Genomic DNA, 7,924 nt, shown 5'->3' on the forward strand with positions numbered 1-7,924 from the left:
TGAGGAAGGAGGATTTTTACTGGCAATTGAGGGAGGAGCTGGGCTTCCAATCTAGGTTGACATGGGATGAACCCAAGGCAGTGTGCAGTAATGCAGACACCAGAGGCCGAGGAAAATGGGGAGAAGAAGTCCCCAGGAATTCACAGAAGCCAAAGAGAAAGTTCTCAGCTTTTAGTAAGTTTTAGAATTGAGGTTTGAGTCAATCTTAACCAGACCTGAAAGGGGTAAGGAACCCTGCCTGACACCTGGGCTGTACAATAAAGACACACTGATAACCATGTTCTTCAAATGCATTGTCAGAAGTAAAGGATTGAGACCCCTTGGGCTTTTGTCCTTATACTTTCCTCAAAGGTTTTCCCTGCTGTTCTCTAAAAGTAGACTATTTCCTCATTGTTAGTCAGGGTAAGACTAGGCTGCTCTCACAGAGAGACTCGACAATACAGTAATCAGGTGGCTTAGAAAAGAGAGAAGTTGGCTTTTCTCTTATGGAACAGTCTGAGGTGGGTGTGCCAGCTTGCTGGGCAGCCCTGCTCTAGAGATCCTTCCGAGAAGAAGTCCACAAGCTTCCCTTCATCTGGCTCCTCTGACATCTCCTAGGTCAGTCCTCCTCCAACTCCAACATAAAAATAGGTCATTTGTGGAGCTTATTAAATGCAGCTTCTGATTCTTGGACAGGGCCCAGGATTCTGCATTTCTGGTAAGGTCTGAGAGCCGCAAGGTGGGAAGGCGTTGTCCCTCTAACCTGCTTGAGCTTGGGTCTTACAGATTGTACTGAGGTGGCGGTGTGGGGGAGTCCCGTGCAAGGTTTCAAGGACCAGCCTACAAATGGCACATCACACCTCTGCTCCTGTGTCAACTGTAAGAAGTTAATGATGTGGCCACACATGATGCAAGCGAGTTCTGGACATGTAGACCTAGGTGGGCAGCCATGGTCCCTGCATTCTGTGACTCTTGGAGAAAAGGAGAAGGGATGCTGGTGGAGAACCAGCAGGTCCTGTTACATAATCTCCGCTGGATCCTGCTCTAGTAGCCAATTCTGGGAGCCATTATACGGAGCAACCAGGCTCCATTCTGTCAACTATGGTGTTATTATAATGTGCCGGTTACTAACAATTGAAAGAATGTGAGAGTACTCAAGTTGAGAACACATCTACATTTGTGTATGCCAACTCATGTGTTTTCTTAGAATGGCCTTCTCGCATGCTGACGTGCCTCCTTTATTTATTTATTTTTTAATTTCTTTATTGATTAAGGTATTACATATGTGTCCTTATTCTCCCATTACCCCCCGGCCCTCCCCCACTCATGCCCTCAACCCCCCACTGTTGTCTGTGTCCATGGGTTAGGCCTATATGCTGGCATATAAGTCCTTTGGTTGATCTCTTCCCCTTACCCCCACCCTCCTCTACCTTCCCTCTGAGGTCTGATGGTCTGATCAATGCTTCTCTGTCTCTGGATCTGTTTTTGTTCATCAGTTTATGTTGTTCATTATATTCCATAAATGAGTGCGATCATGTGATGTTTATCTTTCTCTGACTGGCTTATTTCGCTTAGCATAATGCTCTCCAGTTCCATCCATGCTGTTGCAAATGGTAAGAATTCCGTCTTTTTTACCACAGCGTAGTATTCCATTGTGTAGATGTACCATAGTTTTTTAATCCACTCATCTGCTGATGGGCACTTAGGCTGTTTCCAAATATTAGCTATTGCAAATTGTGCTGCTATGAACATAAGGATGCATATATCCTTTCTGATTGGCTTTCCTACTTTCTTGGGATATATAGCCTCCTTTAGATAGCAGGAAAATGGGTGAGGTTAGAGCTAGTGTGCCAGCAAAACCATATGTGGGTCTCACTCCCTCACTTGACTCATATCTGAACACTTAGTACTTGAAGGTCATTGTACTTGGCGTTGGGAACACAGCGCTGAAGGAGACCGGGGTAGGAGGCAGTCTTGAGTAGTAGTCGAGGTGTTTACTCAGTAAACAGCCTGCCTGAGTTCAAAATCTATCTCTACCATGTAACCTTGGGCAAATTAGTTAGCACCCCTGCCTCAGTTTTCTGTAAAATGTTATAAATGCAGGATGCCCTTGGTTATTATGAAGATTCCATGAGATAATCTAGTCGCTATGATTACTCCCAGGCCTCAGGAAGCTTACACGATAACAGTCCTCGTTATTTGTGTTCCTGCAGAAACTAAACTGAGGATCACTGCTCTAGGGGTTGTAGAGATCTGGACCCAAGGAGTTACATGCTCCCTCTAACCAGCGGTTCTCAACCTGTGGGTCGCGAACAATGAAAATACATCCTGCATATCAGATATTTACATTACAATTCATAACAGTAGCAAAATTACAGTTATGAAGTAGCAACGAAAATAATTTTATGGCTGGGGGTCACCACAACATGAGGAACTGTATTAAAGGGTCGCGGCATTAGGAAGGTTGAGAACCCCTGCAAGCAGAGAGTGGGAGTCAGTTGGACTAGGGCCTGCTCCTACTTCCACCATTTTCACTGAGGGAGAAATGCTTCAACTTGCTTTTCAACTTAATCACCAGCTTTCAACTTGCTTTCTTTGAAGAGGTGTAAACATTTTGCCAACCTTTCACATCACCTCAATTTTGTTTCTGATGTTGGAGATTACTCCATCAACCATACAGTGAGTTTGCTAATAGTTGGTGGTCTTTTATTTTTCTGACATCTCCGAAGAATTCCCTCTTATTTACAGGAGTGAAGTGACCTTAACTTGCAGAGGTTTTTACATCCCTTCTAGTTTAAGCCTTCTTTATATCTCCCACTCAAATATTGCCACAGCTCTTACTTAGAATTCTGTGCTACATTTTCTTTTATATTAGGACTCCAGTGATTTGGAATTCTCATTTGGACTAAGTTTGCAAAAAGAAGCCCAGTGTCATTATAGGTGGTTCTTAAATAGAGTACTTCAAATCATGTGTCAATTTTAAGGCTACTGGCTAATTTTCTAATTTATTTTTTTAACTTACATAGAAAATAGGACAAAATAACGAGGGAGTTTAGAAATGTGTGTATGTTGGACACTATCTTTTATAAACTATATACTTCTGGGACAATCTGATGAACCCCCTGACTTTTTCCTTTTAAATTTGCATAAAATTCCAGGGGTTTCACAGATCTCTTTAAGTCTATAAAACTTGAGGCCAAGAAAATCTCAAAATGAACGTCCTCAGAAGTGCAGAGTTAACGGCAAATACATTATATATGTGAGCCCATATATCAATGTTTTTATTTTAAACAAAGCAAGTCAATATATATTTTATTGAACCAACCGTCAACCACTTATTTATTTCAGTCATATCTTTAAACAACCCTTCAAAGCTTGCTTTTACTGATTGGGCCCCATTAAATAGAATTCTGCCATTTTAAATTTCTATATGTCTATAGGCAAATCGCCAGTACACGATAACATTGCCAGCTCTATCAGTCGGTGTATTAACAGCTTTCATACTGGTTCATTTAATTGAACTGCCCTGTTGTAGTTCCTGGATTATCTCCACATCATGCCTTTAATCAAGTGGAGAGAGCTCCTTTGTGCATATCCACCCTAGGCTGTCTATACGCTTGCAGTGATTAGGCAATTTATTGAAATTCTGTTCTTATGTATCTCTCTGTCCACATTTAAAGAGACAGACAGTATTTTTACCTTCTAAGCCTGAGGGGGTTTAGTGCAGGGCAGGCAGTGGAAGTTGCCTTCAGAGTGTTTTTTTTTTTTTCTTTCTTTCTTTCTTTGGTATTCTGAAAACTGAAACAAGGGAATTACGTACAGGGTAGGAGAAGTGAGAGAGAGAGCAAAGCAATGCAAGAGAGTGGAGGTGATTCTACTAAAAGCTGGGGGGCTCTCATGGCCTCTGGCCCCATAGTCCCCTCCCTCTCAGGAACTGGAGAGGAGACAAGAGTTTGGATGCTGAGAGGGTGGGCAGGAAGGGGATGGCTGCTTGGTCTGTCTTCCGCAAGGACAGGCTTAGGACGCGCACATACCCTTTCTGGACAGAGCTGGATGTTAGGAGACCAGGCACATGTTAGCAGCGACTTGTGGGAACCCAAACCAGGGGCCTTCCAGGAATGATTTCCTCACGTTTGCACAGGGACATGCACAGGGCTTGAGGGAGGAAAGGTCTGAATAATGACTACTATTGAATTTCCTACCAGACTAGCCATGAGGGTGGGGTGAGTGTCAGAATCAGCTCTAGTGCAATTTCAAGAATATAAGGCGCCATGGCATACCCTGCACCTCATACCCTGTACAGTAAATTCACGTCCATTCAGGAGATGCCGATGCAAGTCCTGCCTTCATTGAGCTCACAGTGAGGTGGGAGTAGTGAGACATAAATACAATGCTGGCATAGGCAACAATAAGGAATTATAGCAAATCAGAAGGAGGAAAAGGATTGTTGGAGGGGATGGGGAAAAGTTTCATGGAATAAGATTTTTTGAGCACATTTTGAAGGATCAGTGCAACTGAGATGTATGGATAAGGAGAAGAGGCTTTTTCAAGTGCAGGAAAGAATGTGAGTGGCAGCATAAAGAGGAGCATTGTGAAGAATGAGAGTAGTTTGGGTAAATTGTGAGTTGCAGCAAGAGGATGAGTGGGAAATATCCTTGGAAAGATAAGCTTAGAGCCACGCTAAAGATTTTTAGATAGATAGAATGCTCTAATGGAAAGACAGATAATAGATCAATAAATATCTTGTAGTTCGTATGGCCTTGAGTAAGTGTCTTAATCTCTTTGAGTTTCAGTTTTATTTATCTATGGAGGGTATACTATTACCTTGCAGGATTGTAAAATTAGAATAATAATGATGACAATGATGATGATAGCTTCCATTTATCTATTTAGGCATATGAAAATTTATCAATACTGTGTTTTCATCATCAAAACTTATAATCTTGGTCTTTCCTTCTTGTCTTCGTATAAGGCCAAAGGAGAGACACGGGCTTTCTGACAATCTTAAAGCAAACTCCAGGAAGGCCACCAACAGCATGGCCTTTACGACCAAATCCAGCCACCAGAACTTCATCATTTTCCTTAATAAAATTTAAACAACCATCATTGGTACAAAAGCTGTGATTTCTTTACCATCCGTGGTGAACTGGACCCTGACACCCTTCCTGAAGCAGAATTTGGCTGTTTGGCTTCAGGCTCTACATTTCCCAGCACAAGTCCCTTTGCAAGGGAAGCACATCCAAAAGGCTTGGCCTCAGGGCTCTGCCCAAATGGGATTTCTTGTCCTGCTGTCCATGCCACTTCTCATCTCATTGGTCGCTCCAGAGCTTCCAGGCAGTCTGAATGCCAACACTTGCCCATCCTGCCAACACCACAGGCCTGAGCAAAAGAGATATAGTTACCATTTTTACAAGAGTATCTGTGTCTGGCATTTATTTCCATTCCATTCCATTCCATTCCATTCCATTCCATTCCATTCCATTCCATTCCATTCCATTCCATTCCATTCCTCCATTCCATGCCATGCCATGCCATGCCATTCCATGCCATGCCATGCCATGCCATTTGATTCCCACTCACTCAGCTATCTAGAGTGTGAGGGATCTGCAGTTACATACTTTATTAGTACTAGACTATTCTAGCGCTCATCCAAATTTCTACTTGTTGCCTCCTGAATACACAATTCCTTAAAATTGGGCATGGGCATGTGACTTGCAATGGCCAGTGAAATGTGAATGAGAATAATGCTCAACTTTTGAACGGCAGCCCTTAAGTGATGGTGCTGAGTCTTCATTCTTTCTTTCTCTGCTGTGGGAAGCCATGCAGCATTGTTTTGACATGGTGTATCAGGTGTAGGCACTTTTAGAAGCCCAAGTCCCTGAGTAATTATGATGAGCAGAGTCCTCTGCTCCCACTGAGCAGTGTAGATACGAAGGGTTTCTATCTGGAGGTCCCAGGGAAAATCTCAATCGAACTTTCATCAGCTTTCCCTGTGTGTCTTCTCAGGCTTGTGGTCTCCACTGACTGTTCAGCACCGGGGCAGGGGGCCATTAGTCAATACAGCTGGTCCTGAGGCCGTCAGGGTGTCACTCTGCCTGGTTTTGCTGCTTTTCTGGGCCTGGAGCTGAAACACAGCTGAGATGTCATCTCCAGGGCTTCATGTTTAAGGCCGGGGTCATGCAAGGGCTTGTAGTTTTGCCTGTTGCTAGGCATCTGCGGCTCTCTGGGTTGGAGACCCTCTGCATATGGCTCATCATTCCTGCTCTGCTCATGCTCATCTAACTGCCTATTACACTGCTATTATCCATATTTCATTGACTTAATAGAAACTGAGGCCCAAAGCAGATGTTGTTGGGAAGGTGGGTGGTCAGACCTGGCACTCCGACTCTGGAGCTATTGCCTTTAAATGCTATGCCCACTACATCTCTTCAGGGTCCAGCTCTTATTTTACCAAAAGGATTTCTTTATTTGTGCACCTTTCCAAGATGTCCTACCAGGTATTCTTCAATAGAATCAGTCAAGCAACAAGTATTTGTGGGTTACTTCTTTTCCTCTCCTTCTTCCCTTCCATAGATACGGGTAAGTATCTACCATGAACTCATATATAAGAATTCATGTTTCTAAAATCTCAAAGAAGCAATCATCTAGTTGAAGCAACTTCTATTAAGTTTTATGAAACTATTGGAGGGCAATGGAATCCTGAATATGTAGTCGTGATAAATTATCTGGTACCTCCTACATCTGAATGAGCTGGAGAAGTGGGGAGGTCAGTGGCCTGGAGGAAGCAAGCAGGGCATGCTTCCCAGACCTGGGCCTTAAGGCCTGGGTGGGAATTGGACAGCAGAAGGGAGAGAACAGTGGTAAGGTGAGTCTGTGATTGGTCAATGGATAACTGAAGGAGTTTTGCTGAGAAACTAGGACGTAGTTAACTGTCTTAGCATGCAGATGTGCTTGGGAGAACTATTTCTTTGAAACTACTTATCACTGTATCTTAAAATAACAACAAGGTTCCGAATTATAGATACAGAAATTATAGAAACAGAGTTCAGGAAGACAGATTTTTATGGGAAAGTATTATTCACAGGGAGTTAAAAGCTTTTATGCTTTATAGAAGCTCTTAGGGTTGAAGCAAATCTAGTGTTCATTTATAGCCTAACTCATTTATGCATTGCTGGGAGATTTTGCAAATGTAACCTCATTTTTGCCCTTCTCTGAACTCTGAGAACACCCCAGGCTGTATTTGTTCATAAAGGTGAATTTCCTTTTTGAAGACCCATTTGATGTCATTTTTGTTTTTCACGAAGCCTATTTCTATGCATGTAAAATTTGCAAGCATCCAGGGCTGTTTTCTCTGTAATGAGAGAGAGAGAACTATTCAGTCTTCTGTGCTTCCCTGACTGCCTGATTCCCAACCATAGTCAGGTTTCTGGAAGAAAAAGCAGCCACAATGGAAAGCAAAATCTCTGTTATGGTTTTTCACCAAGACCTGCCACCATTTACCACGTAATCCAGTTGTCTCTCATAATCCAAGTGTATTTACTGAATCACTAGCCAGGATCCAGTAAGCCACCTCTTTCAGTGTCCTATTTTATTGAGTTGAGAAAGGTATAGGGTTCTTGGAAATAATCTGAACCAACTGCTTTATTGTATAGGTGGGGCTCCAAGGTCTGGGAGAGGTGAGCCTTGTCCTCTTGTCCACAGATGGTGGTGCCAGAGATGAGGACCTGGCTCTCTAGCCATAGTCCTGTCTTGCCTGGGTCTCCTAGTAAGATTGTGCTCTAAGTATTGGGGATGGATTAATGACTGATTGATAAAGACTTCCACAGAAGAGGTAACACGGAGGAAACATACTATATAGTCATGAGTTCTCTTTGTTGATCTTTCCACAAATGAAGCCTTTCCCCCTTCTGATTGCTTCTCTGTGGAGACACAGGGCTAGGTTGTT

The 7,924-nt window shown here is 43.0% G+C and overlaps 1 pseudogene across 1 annotated transcript; it reads right to left on the bottom strand.

The window, feature by feature from the left end:
• Positions 1 to 4,914: 4,914 nt before the first annotated feature.
• LOC308522044 (small ribosomal subunit protein uS12-like) lies at positions 4,915 to 5,340 on the bottom strand (annotated as a pseudogene). Its single transcript has one exon. The product of its transcript is annotated as a small ribosomal subunit protein uS12-like (transcript).
• Positions 5,341 to 7,924: the final 2,584 nt, after the last annotated feature.

This window comes from Myotis nattereri (genome assembly GCF_964212035.1).
Source record: "Myotis nattereri genome assembly, chromosome: 7".
Taxonomy (NCBI): domain Eukaryota; kingdom Metazoa; phylum Chordata; class Mammalia; order Chiroptera; family Vespertilionidae; genus Myotis; species Myotis nattereri.